Source organism: Procambarus clarkii, chromosome 10 (assembly GCF_040958095.1).
Source record: "Procambarus clarkii isolate CNS0578487 chromosome 10, FALCON_Pclarkii_2.0, whole genome shotgun sequence".
Lineage (NCBI taxonomy): Eukaryota > Metazoa > Arthropoda > Malacostraca > Decapoda > Cambaridae > Procambarus > Procambarus clarkii.
This window is the reverse complement of record NC_091159.1, coordinates 2,483,449-2,501,845: the sequence shown is the minus strand read 5'-3', so window position 1 is coordinate 2,501,845 and position 18,397 is coordinate 2,483,449.

Genomic DNA, 18,397 nt, shown 5'->3' with positions numbered 1-18,397 from the left:
TGACTCACTGCCGCTTTCAGTACATGGCATATGTTGGGTATAAAAAGTCGTATTATCAAACTGCGAATACTTGCAGAAAGCCAAAATTTGGCTCCAAAATATTGCTCAAGCCTCGAAATTGGGATATTTGGGATATTTTGAAAACTGCAGGGGAGTTTGTGCAAAATGTGACTCACTGCTGCTTTCAGTACTTGGCATATTTTGGGTATAAAAAGTCGTAATTTCAAACTGCGAATACGGGCAGAGAGCCAGAATTTGGCTCCAAAATATTGCTTAGGCGTCGAAATTGGGATATTTGGGATATTTTGAAAACTGCAGGGAGGTTTGGGACAAATATGACCAAACGCCGCTTTCAGTACTTGGCAAAAGGTTGGGTATATAAAGCCATAATTTCAAACTGCGAATACGTGCAGAGAGCCAGAATTTGGCTCCAAAATATGGCTCAAGCCTCGAAATTGGGATATTTAGGGTATTTTGACAACTGCAATGGAGTTTGTGCAAAATGTGACTCACTGCTGCTTTGAGTACTTGGAAGATGTTGGGTATAAAAGTCGTAATTTCAAACTGCGAATACGTGCAGAGAGCCAGAATTTGGCTCCAAAATATGGCTCAGGCCTCAAAATTTGGATATTTGGGATATTTTGAAAACTGCAGGGGAGTTTGTGCAAAATGTGACTCACTGCTGCTTTCAGTACTTGGAAGATGTTGGGAAAAAAAGTCATACTTTCAAACTGCGAATACGTGCAGAGAGCCAGAATTTGGTTACAAAATATGGCTCAGGCCTCGAAATTGGGATGTTTGGGATATTTTGAAAACTGCAGGGGAGTTTGTGCAAATTGTGACTCACTGCCACTTTCAGTACTTGGCATATGTTGGGTATAAAAATTCGTAAAATAAAAATATGAATACTTGCAGAGAGCCAGACGTTGGCTCCAAATTATGACTCAGGCCTCGATATTGGAATGTTGGGATATTTAGAACATTGCAGGGAGGATTGGGACAAATGTGACCAAGCTCCGCTTTCAGTACTTGGCATATGTTTGGTATAAAAAAGTCGCAATTTCAAACTGCGAATACGTGCAAAGAGCCAGAATTTGGCTCCAAAACATGGCCAAGGCCTCGAAATTGGGATATTTGGGATATTTTAAAAACTGCAGGGGAGTTTGTGCAAAATGTGACTCACTGCTGCTTTCAGGACTAGGCATATATTGGGTATAAAAAGTCGTAATTTCAAACTGCGAATACATGCAGAGAGCCAGAATTTGGCTCCAAAATATGGCTCAGGCCTCGAAATTGGGATATTTGGGATATTTCGAAAACTTCAGGGGAGTTTGTGCAAAATGTGACTCACTGTCACTTTCAGGACTTGGCATATGTTGGGTATAAAAAGTCATAAATTCAATCAGCGAATACGTGCATAGAGCCAGAATTTGGCTCCAATATATGGCTCAGGCCTCGAAATTAGCATGTTTGGGATATTTTGAAAACTGCAGGAAGCTTTGTGACAAATGTGACCAAACGCCGCTTTCAGTACTTGGCATAAGTTGGGAATAAAAAGTCGTAATTTCAAACTGCGAATACGTGCAGAGAGCCAGAATTTGGCTACAAATATGGCTCTGGCCTTGAAATTGAGATGTTTGGGATATTTTGAAAACTGCAGGGGGGATTGGGACAGATGTGACCAAACGCCGCTTTTAGTACTTGGCATATGTTGGGTATAAAAAGTCGTAATTTCAAACTGCGAATAAGTGCAGAGAGCCAGAATTTGGCTACAAAATATGGTTCAGGCCTCGAAATTGGGATGTTTGGGATATTTTGAAAACTGCAGGGGAGTTTGCGCAACATGTGACACACTGCCACTTTCATTACTTGGCATATGTTGGGTATAAAAAGTCGTAATATCAAATTATGAATACGTGCAAAGAGCCAGACGTTGGCTCCAAAATATGACTCAGGCCTCGATATTGGGATGTTTGGGATATGTAGAAAACTGAAGGGAGGTTTGGGACAAATGTTACCAAACGCCGCTTTCAGTACTTGGCATATGTTGGGCATAAAAAAGTAGCAATTTCAAACTGCGAATACGTGCACAGAGCCAGCATTTTGCTCCAAAACATGGCTAAGGCCTCGAAATTGGGATATTTGGGATATTTTGAAAACTGCAGGGGAGTTTGTGCAAAATGTGACTAACTGCCGCTTTCAGGACTTGGCTTATGTTGGTATAAAATGTCGTAATTTCAAACAGCGAACACGTGCATAGAGCCAGAATTTGGCTCCAAAATATGGCTCAGGCCTCGAAATTGGGATGTTTGGGATATTTTGAAAACTGCAGGGGGCGTTTGGGACAAATGTCACCAAACGCCACTTTCAGTACTTGGCATATGTTGGGTATAAAAAAGTCGTAATTTCAAACTGTGAATACGTGCAGAGAGACAGAATTTGGCTCCAAAATATAGCTCAGGCCTCAAAATTGGGATATTTGGGATAATTCGAAAACTACAGGGGAGTTTGTGCGAAATGTGACTCACTGCCGCTTTCAGGACTTGGCATATGTTGGTTATAAAATGTCGTAATTTCAAACTGCGAATACGTGCATAGAGCCAAAATTTGCCCCCAAAATATGTCTAAGGCCTCGAAATTGGGATGTTTGGGATCTTTTGAAAACTACAGGCGAGTTTGCGCAAAATGTGACTCACTGCCACTTTCAGTACTTGGCATATGTTGGGTATAAAAAGTCGTAATATCAAAATATGAATACGTGCAGAGAGCCAGACGTTGGCTCCAAAATATGGCTCAGCCCTCGATATTGGGATGTTTGGGATATTTTGAAAACTGCAGGGAGGTTTGGGACAAATGTAACCAAACGCCGCTTTCAGTACTTGGCATAAGTTGGGTATAAACAAGTCGCAATTTCAAACTGCGAATACGTGCAGAGAGCCAGCATTTTGCTCCAAAACATTGCTAAGGCCTCGAAATTGGGATATTTGGGATATTTTGAAAACTGCAGGGGAGTTTGTGCAAAATGTGACTCACTGCTGCTTTCAGTACTTGGCATATGTTGGGTATAAAAAGTCATAATTTCAATCTGCGAATACGTGCATAGAGCCAGAATTTGGCTCCAAAACATGGTTAAGGCCTCGAAATTGGGATATTTGGGATATTTTGAAAACTGCAGGGGAGTTTGTGCAAAATGTGACTAACTGCTGCTTTCAGTACTTGGCATATGTTGGGTATAAAAAGTCGTAATTTCAAACGGCGAATACGTGCAGAGAGCCAGAATTTGGCTCCAAAATATGGCTCAGGCCTCGAAATTGGGATATTTGGGATATTTCGAAAACTGCAGGGGAGTTTGTGCAAAATGTGACTCACTGCCGCTTTCAGTACTTGGCATATGTTGGGTAAATAAAGTCGTAATTTCAAAGTGCCAATACGTGCAGAGAGCCAGAATTTGGCTCCAAACTATGGCTCAGGCCTCGAAATTAGCATGTTTGGGATATTTTGAAAACTGCAGGGGAGATTGGGACAAATGTGACCAAACGCCGCTTTCAGTACTTGGCATATGTTGAGTATAAAATTCGCAAATTCAAACTGCGAATACGTGCAGAGACCCAGAATTTGGATCCAAATTATGGCTCAGGCCTCGAAATTGGGATATTTGTGATATTTTTGAAAACTGCAGGGGAGTTTGTGCCAAATGTGACTCAATGCCGCTCTCAGGACTTGGCATATGTTGGGTATAAAATGTCGTAATTTCAAACAGCGAACACGTGCATAGAGCCAGAATTTGGCTCCAAAATATGGCTCAGGCCTCGAAATTGTGATGTTTGGGATATTTTGAAAACTACAGGGGGCGTTTGGGACAAATGTCACCAAACGCCACTTTCAGTACTTGGCATATGTTGGGTATAAAAAAGTCGTAATTTCAAACTGTGAATACGTGCAGAGTGACAGAATTTGGCTCCAAAATATAGCTCAGGCCTCAAAATTGGGATATTTGGGATATTTCGAAAACTACAGGGGAGTTTGTGCGAAATGTGACTCACTCCCGCTTTCAGGACTTGGCATATGTTGGTTATAAAATGTCGTAATTTCAAACTGCGAATACGTGCATAGAGCCAAATTTGCCCCCAAAATATGTCTAAGGCCTCGAAATTGGGATGTTTGGGATATTTTGAAAACTACAGGGGAGTTTGCGCAAAATGTGACTCACTGCCACTTTCAGTACTTGGCATATGTTGGGTATAAAAAGTCGTAATATCAAAATATGAATACGTGCAGAGAGCCAGACGTTGGCTCCAAAATATGTCTCAGCCCTCGATAGGGATGTTTGGGATATTTTGAAAACTGCAGGGGGCGTTTGGGACAAATGTCACCAAACGCCACTTTCAGTACTTGGCATATGTTGGGTATAAAAAAGTCGTAATTTCAAACTGTGAATACATGCAGAGAGCCAGAATTTGGCTCCAAAATATAGCTCAGGCCTCAAAATTGGGATATTTGGGATATTTCGAAAACTGCAGGGGAGTTTGTGCGAAATGTGACTCACTGCCGCTTTCAGGACTTGGCATATGTTGGTTATAAAATGTCGTAATTTCAAACCGCGAATACGTGCATAGAGCCAAAATTTGCCCCCAAAATATGTCTAAGGCCTCGAAATTGGGATGTTTGGGATATTTTGAAAACTACAGGGGAGTTTGCGCAAAATGTGACTCACTGCCACTTTCAGTACTTGGCATATGTTGGGTATAAAAAGCCGTAATATCAAAATATGAATACGTGCAGAGAGCCAGACGTTGGCTCCAAAATATGGCTCAGCCCTCGATATTGGGATGTTTGGGATATTTTGAAAACTGCAGGGAGGTTTGGGACAAATGTAACCAAACGCCGCTTTCAGTACTTGGCATATGTTGGGTATAAAAAGTCGCAATTTCAAACTGCGAATACGTGCAGAGAGCCAGAATTTGGCAAAAAAATATGGCTCTGGCCTTGAAATTGAGATGTTTGGGATATTTTGAAAACTGCAGGGGGGATTGAGACAAATGTGACCAAACGCCGCTTTCAGTACTTGGCATATGTTGAGTATAAAATTCGCAAATTCAAACTGCGAATACGTGCAGAGACCCAGAATTTGGATCCAAATTATGGCTCAGGCCTCGAAATTGGGATATTTGTGATATTTTTGAAAACTGCAGGGGAGTTTGTGCCAAATGTGACTCAATGCCGCTCTCAGGACTTGGCATATGTTGGGTATAAAATGTCGTAATTTCAAACAGCGAACACGTGCATAGAGCCAGAATTTGGCTCCAAAATATGGCTCAGGCCTCGAAATTGTGATGTTTGGGATATTTTGAAAACTACAGGGGGCGTTTGGGACAAATGTCACCAAACGCCACTTTCAGTACTTGGCATATGTTGGGTATAAAAAAGTCGTAATTTCAAACTGTGAATACGTGCAGAGTGACAGAATTTGGCTCCAAAATATAGCTCAGGCCTCAAAATTGGGATATTTGGGATATTTCGAAAACTACAGGGGAGTTTGTGCGAAATGTGACTCACTGCCGCTTTCAGGACTTGGCATATGTTGGTTATAAAATGTCGTAATTTCAAACTGCGAATACGTGCATAGAGCCAAAATTTGCCCCCAAAATATGTCTAAGGCCTCGAAATTGGGATGTTTGGGATATTTTGAAAACTACAGGGGAGTTTGCGCAAAATGTGACTCACTGCCACTTTCAGTACTTGGCATATGTTGGGTATAAAAAGTCGTAATATCAAAATATGAATACGTGCAGAGAGCCAGACGTTGGCTCCAAAATATGTCTCAGCCCTCGATAGGGATGTTTGGGATATTTTGAAAACTGCAGGGGGCGTTTGGGACAAATGTCACCAAACGCCACTTTCAGTACTTGGCATATGTTGGGTATAAAAAAGTCGTAATTTCAAACTGTGAATACATGCAGAGAGCCAGAATTTGGCTCCAAAATATAGCTCAGGCCTCAAAATTGGGATATTTGGGATATTTCGAAAACTGCAGGGGAGTTTGTGCGAAATGTGACTCACTGCCGCTTTCAGGACTTGGCATATGTTGGTTATAAAATGTCGTAATTTCAAACCGCGAATACGTGCATAGAGCCAAAATTTGCCCCCAAAATATGTCTAAGGCCTCGAAATTGGGATGTTTGGGATATTTTGAAAACTACAGGGGAGTTTGCGCAAAATGTGACTCACTGCCACTTTCAGTACTTGGCATATGTTGGGTATAAAAAGCCGTAATATCAAAATATGAATACGTGCAGAGAGCCAGACGTTGGCTCCAAAATATGGCTCAGCCCTCGATATTGGGATGTTTGGGATATTTTGAAAACTGCAGGGAGGTTTGGGACAAATGTAACCAAACGCCGCTTTCAGTACTTGGCATATGTTGGGTATAAAAAGTCGCAATTTCAAACTGCGAATACGTGCAGAGAGCCAGAATTTGGCAAAAAAATATGGCTCTGGCCTTGAAATTGAGATGTTTGGGATATTTTGAAAACTGCAGGGGGGATTGAGACAGATGTGACCAAACGCCGCTTTTAGTACTTGGCATATGTTGGGTATAAAAAGTCGTAATTTCAAACTGCGAATAAGTGCAGAGAGCCAGAATTTGGCTACAAAATATGGTTCAGGCCTTGAAATTGGGATGTTTGGGATATTTTGAAAACTGCAGGGTAGTTTGCGCAACATGTGACACACTGCCACTTTCATTACTTGGCATATGTTGGGTATAAAAAGTCGTAATATCAAATTATGAATACGTGCAAAGAGCCAGACGTTGGCTCCAAAATATGACTCAGGCCTCGATATTGGGATGTTTGGGATATTTAGAAAACTGCAGGGAGGTTTGGGACAAATGTGACCAAACGGCTCTTTCAGTACTTGGCATATGTTGGGCATAAAAAAGTCGCAATTTCAAACTGCGAATGCGTGCAGAGAGCCAGCATTTTGCTCCAAAAAATGGCTAAGGCCTCGAAATTGGGATATTAGGGATATTTTGAAAACTGCAGGGGAGTTTGTGCAAAATGTGACTAACTGCTGCTTTCAGTACTTGGCATATGTTTTGTATAAAAAGTCGTAATTTCAAACGGCGAATACGTGCAGAGAGCCAGAATTTGGCTCCAAAATATGGCTCAGGCCTCGAAATTGGGATATTTGGGATATCTCGAAAACTGCAGGGGAGTTTGTGCAAAATGTGACTCACTGCCGCTTTCAGTACTTGGCATATGTTGGGTAAATAAAGTCGTAATTTCAAAGTGCCAATACGTGCAGAGAGCCAGAATTTTGCTCCAAACTATGGCTCAGGCCTCGAAATTAGCATGTTTGGGATATTTTGAAAACTGCAGGGGAGATTGGGACAAATGTGACCAAACGCCGCTTTCAGTACTTGGCATATGTTCAGTATAAAATTCGCAATTTCAAACTGCGAATACGTGCAGAGACCCAGAATTTGGATCCAAATTATGGCTCAGGCCTCGAAATTGGGATTTTTGTGATATTTTTGAAAACTGCAGGGGAGTTTGTGCCAAATGTGACTCAATGCCGCTCTCAGGACTTTGCATATGTTGGGTTAAAAAATGTCGTAATTTCAAACAGCGAACACGTGCATAGAGCCAGAATTTGGCTCCAAAATATGGCTCAGGCCTCGAAATTGGGATGTTTGGGATATTTTGAAAACTGCAGGGGGCGTTTGGGACAAATGTCACCAAACGCCACTTTCAGTTCTTGGCATATGTTGGGTATAAAAAAGTCGTAATTTCAAACTGTGAATACGTGCAGAGAGCCAGAATTTGGCTCCAAAATATAGCTCAGGCCTCAAAATTGGGATATTTGGGATATTTCGAAAACTGCAGGGGAGTTTGTGCGAAATGTGACTCACTGCCGCTTTCAGGACTTGGCATATGTTGGTTATAAAATGTCGTAATTTCAAACTGCGAATACGTGCATAGAGCCAAAATTTGCCCCCAAAATATGTCTAAGGCCTCGAAATTGGGATGTTTGGGATCTTTTGAAAACTACAGGCGAGTTTGCGCAAAATGTGACTCACTGCCACTTTCAGTACTTGGCATATGTTGGGTATAAAAAGTCGTAATATCAAAATATGAATACGTGCAGAGAGCCAGACGTTGGCTCCAAAATATGGCTCAGCCCTCGATATTGGGATGTTTGGGATATTTTGAAAACTGCAGGGAGGTTTGGGACAAATGTAACCAAACGCCGCTTTCAGTACTTGGCATAAGTTGGGTATAAACAAGTCGCAATTTCAAACTGCGAATACGTGCAGAGAGCCAGCATTTTGCTCCAAAACATTGCTAAGGCCTCGAAATTGGGATATTTGGGATATTTTGAAAACTGCAGGGGAGTTTGTGCAAAATGTGACTCACTGCTGCTTTCAGTACTTGGCATATGTTGGGTATAAAAAGTCATAATTTCAATCTGCGAATACGTGCATAGAGCCAGAATTTGGCTCCAAAACATGGTTAAGGCCTCGAAATTGGGATATTTGGGATATTTTGAAAACTGCAGGGGAGTTTGTGCAAAATGTGACTAACTGCTGCTTTCAGTACTTGGCATATGTTGGGTATAAAAAGTCGTAATTTCAAACGGCGAATACGTGCAGAGAGCCAGAATTTGGCTCCAAAATATGGCTCAGGCCTCGAAATTGGGATATTTGGGATATTTCGAAAACTGCAGGGGAGTTTGTGCAAAATGTGACTCACTGCCGCTTTCAGTACTTGGCATATGTTGGGTAAATAAAGTCGTAATTTCAAAGTGCCAATACGTGCAGAGAGCCAGAATTTGGCTCCAAACTATGGCTCAGGCCTCGAAATTAGCATGTTTGGGATATTTTGAAAACTGCAGGGGAGATTGGGACAAATGTGACCAAACGCCGCTTTCAGTACTTGGCATATGTTGAGTATAAAATTCGCAAATTCAAACTGCGAATACGTGCAGAGACCCAGAATTTGGATCCAAATTATGGCTCAGGCCTCGAAATTGGGATATTTGTGATATTTTTGAAAACTGCAGGGGAGTTTGTGCCAAATGTGACTCAATGCCGCTCTCAGGACTTGGCATATGTTGGGTATAAAATGTCGTAATTTCAAACAGCGAACACGTGCATAGAGCCAGAATTTGGCTCCAAAATATGGCTCAGGCCTCGAAATTGTGATGTTTGGGATATTTTGAAAACTACAGGGGGCGTTTGGGACAAATGTCACCAAACGCCACTTTCAGTACTTGGCATATGTTGGGTATAAAAAAGTCGTAATTTCAAACTGTGAATACGTGCAGAGTGACAGAATTTGGCTCCAAAATATAGCTCAGGCCTCAAAATTGGGATATTTGGGATATTTCGAAAACTACAGGGGAGTTTGTGCGAAATGTGACTCACTCCCGCTTTCAGGACTTGGCATATGTTGGTTATAAAATGTCGTAATTTCAAACTGCGAATACGTGCATAGAGCCAAAATTTGCCCCCAAAATATGTCTAAGGCCTCGAAATTGGGATGTTTGGGATATTTTGAAAACTACAGGGGAGTTTGCGCAAAATGTGACTCACTGCCACTTTCAGTACTTGGCATATGTTGGGTATAAAAAGTCGTAATATCAAAATATGAATACGTGCAGAGAGCCAGACGTTGGCTCCAAAATATGTCTCAGCCCTCGATAGGGATGTTTGGGATATTTTGAAAACTGCAGGGGGCGTTTGGGACAAATGTCACCAAACGCCACTTTCAGTACTTGGCATATGTTGGGTATAAAAAAGTCGTAATTTCAAACTGTGAATACATGCAGAGAGCCAGAATTTGGCTCCAAAATATAGCTCAGGCCTCAAAATTGGGATATTTGGGATATTTCGAAAACTGCAGGGGAGTTTGTGCGAAATGTGACTCACTGCCGCTTTCAGGACTTGGCATATGTTGGTTATAAAATGTCGTAATTTCAAACCGCGAATACGTGCATAGAGCCAAAATTTGCCCCCAAAATATGTCTAAGGCCTCGAAATTGGGATGTTTGGGATATTTTGAAAACTACAGGGAGTTTGCGCAAAATGTGACTCACTGCCACTTTCAGTACTTGGCATATGGGTATAAAAAGCCGTAATATCAAAATATGAATACGTGCAGAGAGCCAGACGTTGGCTCCAAAATATGGCTCAGCCTCGATATTGGGATGTTTGGGATATTTTGAAAACTGCAGGGAGGTTTGGGACAAATGTAACCAAACGCCGCTTTCAGTACTTGGCATATGTTGGGTATAAAAAGTCGCAATTTCAAACTGCGAATACGTGCAGAGAGCCAGAATTTGGCAAAAAATATGGCTCTGGCCTTGAAATTGAGATGTTTGGGATATTTTGAAAACTGCAGGGGGATTGAGACAAATGTGACCAAACGCCGCTTTCAGTACTTGGCATATGTTGAGTATAAAATTCGCAAATTCAAACTGCGAATACGTGCAGAGACCCAGAATTTGGATCCAAATTATGGCTCAGGCCTCGAAATTGGGATATTTGTGATATTTTGAAAACTGCAGGGGAGTTTGTGCCAAATGTGACTCAATGCCGCTCTCAGGACTTGGCATATGTTGGGTATAAAATGTCGTAATTTCAAACAGCGAACACGTGCATAGAGCCAGAATTTGGCTCCAAAATATGGCTCAGGCCTCGAAATTGTGATGTTTGGATATTTTGAAAACTACAGGGGGCGTTTGGGACAAATGTCACCAAACGCCACTTTCAGTACTTGGCATATGTTGGGTAAAAAGTCGTAATTTCAAACTGTGAATACGTGCAGAGTGACAGAATTTGGCTCCAAAATATGCTCAGGCCTCAAAATTGGGATATTTGGGATATTTCGAAAACTACAGGGAGTTTGTGCGAAATGTGACTCACTGCCGCTTTCAGGACTTGGCATATGTTGGTTATAAAATGTCGTAATTTCAAACTGCGAATACGTGCATAGAGCCAAAATTTGCCCCCAAAATATGTCTAAGGCCTCGAAATTGGGATGTTTGGGATATTTTGAAAACTACAGGGGAGTTTGCGCAAAATGTGACTCACTGCCACTTTCAGTACTTGGCATATGTTGGTATAAAAAGTCGTAATATCAAAATATGAATACGTGCAGAGAGCCAGACGTTGGCTCCAAAATATGTCTCAGCCCTCGATAGGGATGTTTGGGATATTTTGAAAACTGCAGGGGGCGTTTGGGACAAATGTCACCAAACGCCACTTTCAGTACTTGGCATATGTTGGGTATAAAAAAGTCGTAATTTCAAACTGTGAATACATGCAGAGAGCCAGAATTTGGCTCCAAAATATAGCTCAGGCCTCAAAATTGGGATATTTGGGATATTTCGAAAACTGCAGGGGAGTTTGTGCGAAATGTGACTCACTGCCGCTTTCAGGACTTGGCATATGTTGGTTATAAAATGTCGTAATTTCAAACCGCGAATACGTGCATAGAGCCAAAATTTGCCCCAAAATATGTCTAAGGCCTCGAAATTGGGATGTTTGGGATATTTTGAAAACTACAGGGAGTTTGCGCAAAATGTGACTCACTGCCACTTTCAGTACTTGGCATATGTTGGGTATAAAAAGCCGTAATATCAAAATATGAATACGTGCAGAGAGCCAGACGTTGGCTCCAAAATATGGCTCAGCCTCGATATTGGGATGTTTGGGATATTTTGAAAACTGCAGGGAGGTTTGGGACAAATGTAACCAAACGCCGCTTTCAGTACTTGGCATATGTTGGGTATAAAAAGTCGCAATTTCAAACTGCGAATAGTGCAGAGAGCCAGAATTTGGCAAAAAAATATGGCTCTGGCCTTGAAATTGAGATGTTTGGGATATTTTGAAAACTGCAGGGGGATTGAGACAGATGTGACCAACGCCGCTTTTAGTACTTGGCATATGTTGGGTATAAAAAGTCGTAATTCAAACTGCGAATAGTGCGCAGAGAGCCAGATTTGGCTACAAAATATGTTCAGGCCTGAAATTGGGATGTTTGGGATATTTGAAAACTGCAGGGAGTTTGGCAACATGTGACAACTGCACTTTCATTACTTGGCATATGTTGGGTATAAAAAGTCGTAATTCAAATGAATACGTGCAGAGCCAGACGTTGGCTCCAAAATATGGACTCAGGCCTCGATATTGGGATGTTTGGGATATTTGAAAACTGCAGGGAGGTTTGGACAAATGTGACAAACGGCTTTCAGTACTTGGCATATGTTGGGCATAAAAAAGTCAATTTCAATCGGCGAATACGTGCAGAGAGCCAGAATTTGGCTCCAAAATATGGCTCAGGCCTCGAAATTGGGATATTTGGGATATTTCGAAAACTGCAGGGGAGTTTGTGCAAAATGTGACTCACTGCCGCTTTCAGTACTTGGCATATGTTGGGTAAATAAAGTCGTAATTTCAAAGTGCCAATACGTGCAGAGAGCCAGAATTTTGCTCCAAACTATGGCTCAGGCCTCGAAATTAGCATGTTTGGGATATTTTGAAAACTGCAGGGGAGATTGGGACAAATGTGACCAAACGCCGCTTTCAGTACTTGGCATATGTTGAGTATAAAATTCGCAATTTCAAACTGCGAATACGTGCAGAGACTCAGAATTTGGATCCAAATTATGGCTCAGGCCTCGAAATTGGGATTTTTGTGATATTTTTGAAAACTGCAGGGGAGTTTGTGCCAAATGTGACTCAATGCCGCTCTCATTACTTTGCATATGTTGGGTTAAAAAATGTCGTAATTTCAAACAGCGAACACGTGCATAGAGCCAGAATTTGGCTCCAAAATATGGCTCAGGCCTCGAAATTATGATGTTTGGGATATTTTGAAAACTGCAGGGGGCGTTTGGGACAAATGTCACCAAACGCCACTTTCAGTACTTGGCATATGTTGGGTATAAAAAAGTCGTAATTTCAAACTGTGAATACGTGCAGAGAGCCAGAATTTGGCTCCAAAATATAGCTCAGGCCTCAAAATTGGGATATTTGGGATATTTCGAAAACTGCAGGGGAGTTTGTGCGAAATGTGACTCACTGCCGCTTTCAGGACTTGGCATATGTTGGTTATAAAATTTTGTAATTTTAAACCGCGAATACGTGCATAGAGCCAAATTTTGCCCACAAAATATGGCTAAGGCCTCGAAATTGGGATGTTTGGGATATTTTGAAAACTACAGGGGAGTTTGCGCAAAATGTGACTCACTGCCACTTTCAGTACTTGGCATATGTTGGGTATAAAAAGCCGTAATATCAAAATATGAATACGTGCAGAGAGCCAGACGTTGGCTCCAAAATATGGCTCAGCCCTCGATATTGGGATGTTTGGGATATTTTGAAAACTGCAGGGAGGTTTGGGACAAATGTAACCAAACGCCGCGCCAGTACTTGGCATATGTTGGGTATAAACAAGTCGCAATTTCAAACTGCGAATACGTGCAGAGAGCCAGCATTTTGCTCCAAAACATGGCTAAGGCCTCGAAATTGGGATATTTGGGATATTTTGAAAACTGCAGGGGAGTTTGTGCAAAATGTGACTCACTGCCACTTTCAGTACTTGGCATATGTTGGGTATGAAAAGTCGTATTATCAAACTGTGAATACGTGCAGAGAGCCAGACGTTGGCTCCAAAATATGGCTCAGACCTAGATATTGGGATGTTTGGGATATTTTGAAAACTGCAGGGAGGTTTGGGACAAATGTGACAAAACGCCGCTTTCAGTACTTCGCATATTTTGGGTATAAAAAAGTCGTAATTTCAGACTGCGAATACGTGCAGAGAGCCAAAATTTGGCTCCAAAATATAGCTCAGGCCTCGAAATTGGGATATTTGGGATATTTCGAAAACTGCAGGGGGTAGTTTGTGCAAAATGTGACTCACTGCCACTTTCAGGACTTGGCATATGTTGGGTATAAAAAGTCGTAATTTCTATCTGCGAATACGTGCATAGAGCCAGAATTTGGCTCGAAAATATGGCTCAGGTCTCGAAATTGGGATGTTTGGCGATATTTTGAAAGCTACAGGGAGGTTTGGGACAAATGTGATTTAACGCCATTTTCAGTACTTGGCATATGTTGGGTATAAAAAGTCGTAATTTCAATCTGCGAATATGTGCAGAGAGCCAATATTTGGTTCCAAAATATGGCTCAGGTCTCGAAATTGGGATGTTTGGGATATTTTGAAAACTGCAGGGGAGTTTGTGCAAAATGTGACTCACTGCCACTTTCAATACTTGGCATATGTTGGGTATAAAAATTCGCAATATCAAACTGTGAATACGTGTAGAGATCCAGACGTTGACTCCAAAATATGGCTCGGACCTCGATATTGGGATGTTTGGAATATTTTGAAAACTGCGGGGAGGTTTGGGACAAATGTGACAAAACGCCGCTTTCAGTACTTCGCATATTTTGGGTATAAAAAGTCGTAATTTCAAGCTGCGAATACGTGCATAGAACCAGAATTTGGCTCCAAAATATGGCTCAGGCCACGAAATTGGGATGTTTGGGATATTTTGAAAACTGCAGGGAGGTTTGGGACAAATGTGACTCACTACCGCTTTCAGTACTTGGCATATATTGGGTATAAAAAATCGTAATTTCAAACTGCGAATACGTGCAGAGAGCCAGAATTTGGCTCCAAAATGTGAATCAGGCCTTAAAATTGGGATGTTTAGGATATTTTTAAAACTGCAATGAGGTTTAGGACGAATGTGACCAAACGCCACTTTCAGTACTTGGCATATGTTGGGTATAAAAATTCGTAATTTTAAACCGCGAATATGTGCAGAGAGCCAGAATTTGGCTCCAAAATATGGCTCAGGCCTCAAAATTGGGATATTTGGGATATTTCGAAAACTGCAGGGGAGTTTGTGCAAAATTTGACTCACTGCCGCTTTCATGACTTGGCATATGTTGGGTAAAAAAAGGTAATTTTAAACTGCGAATACTTGCATAGAGCTAGAATTTAGCTCATAAATATTGCTCTGTCCTCGAAATTGGGATGTTTGGGATATTTTGAAAACTCCAGGGGGTTTGGGACCAATATGACCAAACGCCGCTTTCAGAACTTGGCATATGTTGGGTATAAAAAGTCGTAATTTCAAACTGCGAATACGTGCAGAGAGCTTGAATTTGGCTCCAAAATATGGCTCAGGCCTCGAAAGTGGGATGTTTGGGATATTTTGAAAACTGCAGGGGAGTTTGTGCAAAATGTGACTCACTGCCGCTTTCAGTACATGGCATATGTTGGGTATAAAAGGTCGTAATATCAAACTGCGAATACTTGCAGAGTGCCAAAATTTGGCTCCAAAATATTGCTCAGGCCTCGAAATTGGGATATTTGGGATATTTTGAAAACTGCAGGGGAGTTTGTGCGAAATGTGACTCACTGTTGCTTTCAGTACTAGGCATATGTTGGGTATAAAAAGTCGTAATTTCAAACTGCGAATACGGGCAGAGAGCCAGAATTTGGCTCCAAAATATGGCTCAGGCGTCGAAATTGGGATATTTGGGATATTTCGAAAACTGCAAAGGAGTTTGTGCGAAATGTGACTCACTGCCGCTTTCAGGACTTGGCATATGTTGGGTAAAAATGTCGTAATTTCAAACCGCGAATACGTGCATAGAGCCTGAATTTTGCTCCAAAATATGGCTCAGGCCACAAAATTGGGATGTTTGGGATATTTTGAAAGCTACAGGGGGATTGGGACAATGTGACCAAACGCCGCGTTCAGTACTGGCATATGTTGGGTACAAAAAAGTCGTAATTTCAAACTGCGAATACGTTCAGAGAGCCAGAATTTGGCTCCAAAATATGGCTCAGGCCTCGAAATTGGGATGTTTGTGATATTTTGAAAACTGCAGGGAGGGTTTGGGACAAATGTGACCAAACGCCGCTTTCAGTACTTGGTATATGTTGGGTATCAAAAAGTCGTAATTTCAAATTTCGAATACGTGCAGAGAGCCAGAACTTGGCTCCAAAATATGGCTCAGGCCTCGAAATTGGGTTGTTTGGGATATTTTGAAAACTGGGGGGATTGAGACAAATGTGACAAAACGCCGCTTTCAGTACTTGGCATATGTTGGGTATATAAATTCATAAATTCAAACTGCGAATACATGCAGAGAGCCAGAATTTGGCTCCAAAATATGGCTCATGCCTCGATATTGAGATGTTTGGGATATTTTGAAAACTGCAGGGAGGTTTGGGACAAATGTGACCAAACGCCACCTTCATTACTTGGCATATGTTGGGTATAAAAAGTCGTAATTTCAAACTGCGAATACGTGCAGAGAGCCAGAATTTGGCTCCAAAATATGGCTCAGGCCTCAAAATTGGGATATTTCGGATATTTCGAAAACTGCAGGGGAGTTTGTGCGAAATGTGACTCAATGCCGCTTTCAAAACTTGGCATATTTTTGGTATAAAATCTCGTAATTTCAAACCGCGAATACGTGCATAGAGCCAGAATTTGGTTCCAAAATATGGCTCAGGCCTCGAAATTGGGATGTTTGGGATATTTTGAAAACTGCAGGGGGGTTTGGGACAAATGTGACCAAACGCCGCTTTCTGTACTTGGTATATGTTGGGTATAAAAAAGTCGTAATTTCAAACTGTGAATACGTGCAGAGAGCCAGAATTTAGCTCCAAAATATGGCTCAGGCCTCGAAATTGGGATGTTTGGGATATTTTGAAAACTGCAGGGGGGATTGAGACAAATGTGACCAAACGATGCTTTCAGTACTTGGCATATGTTGGGTATAAAAAAGTTGTAATTTCAAACTGCGAATACGTGCAGAGAGCCAGAATTTGGATCCAAAATATGGCTCAGGCCTCAAAATTGGGATTTTTATGATATTTCAAAAACTGCAGGGGAGTTTGTGCGAAATGTGACTCACTGCCGCTTTCAGGACTTGGCATATGTTGGGTATAAAATGTCGTAATTTCAAACGCGAATACATGCATAGAGCCAGAATTTGGCTCCAAAATATTGCTCAGGCCTCGAAATTGAGATGTTTGGGATATTTTGAAAACTGCAGGGGGGTTTGGGACAAATGTGACCAAACGCCGCTTTCAGTACTTGGCATATGTTGGTTATAAAAAGTCGTAATTTCAAACTGCGTATACGTGCAGAGAGCCAGAATTTGGCTTCAAAATATGGCTCAGGCCTCGAAATTAGCATGTTTGGGATATTTTGAAAACTGCAGGGAGGTTTGGGACAAATGTGATTTAACGCCACTTTCAGTACTTGGCATATGTTGGGTATAAAAAGTCATAAATTCAATCTGCGAATACGTGCAGAGAGCCAATATTTGGTTCCAAAATATGGCTCAGGCCTCGAAATTGGAATGTTAGGGATATTTTGAAAACTACAGGGGAGTTTGTGCAAAATGTGACTCACTGCCACTTTCAGTACTTGGCATATGTTGGGTATGAAAAGTCGTATTATCAAACTGTGAATACGTGCAGAGATCCAGACGTTGACTCCAAAATATGGCTCAGACCTCGATATTGGGATGTTTGTAATATTTTGAAAACTGCAGGGAGGTTTGGGACAAATGTGACAAAACGCCGCTTTCAGTACTTCACATATTTTGGGTATAAAAAAGTCGTAATTTCAAACTGCGAATACGTGCAGAGAGCCAAAATTTGGCTCCAAAATATAGCTCAGGCCTCGAAATTGGGATATTTGGGATATTTCGAAAACTGCAGGGGTAGTTTGTGCACAATTTGACTCACTGCCACTTTCAGGACTTGGCATATGTTGGGTATAAAAAGTCGTAATTTCTATCTGCGAATACGTGCATAGAGCCAGAATTTGGCTCGAAAATATGGCTCAGGTCTCGAAATTGGGATGTTTGGGATATTTTGAAAACTGCAGGGAGGTTTGGGACAAATGATTTAACGCCACTTTCAGTACTTGGCATATGTTGGGTATAAAAAGTCGTAATTTCAATCTGCGAATACGTGCAGAGAGCCAATATTTGGTTCCAAAATATGGCTCAGGCCTCGAAATTGGGATGTTTGGGATATTTTGAAAACTGCAGGGGAGTTTGTGCAAAATGTGACTCACTGCCACTTTCAGTACTTGGCATATGTTGGGTATAAAAAGTCGCAATATCAAACTGTGAATACGTGCAGAGATCCAGATGTTGACTCCAAAATATGGCTCGGACCTCGTTATTGGGATGTTTGGGATATTTTGAAAACTGCAGGTAGGTTTGGGACAAATGTGACAAAACGCCGCTTTCAGTACTTCGCATATTTTGGGTATAAAAAGTCGTAATTTCAAACTGCGAATACGTGCATAGAACCAGAATTTGTCTCCAAAATATGGCTCAGGC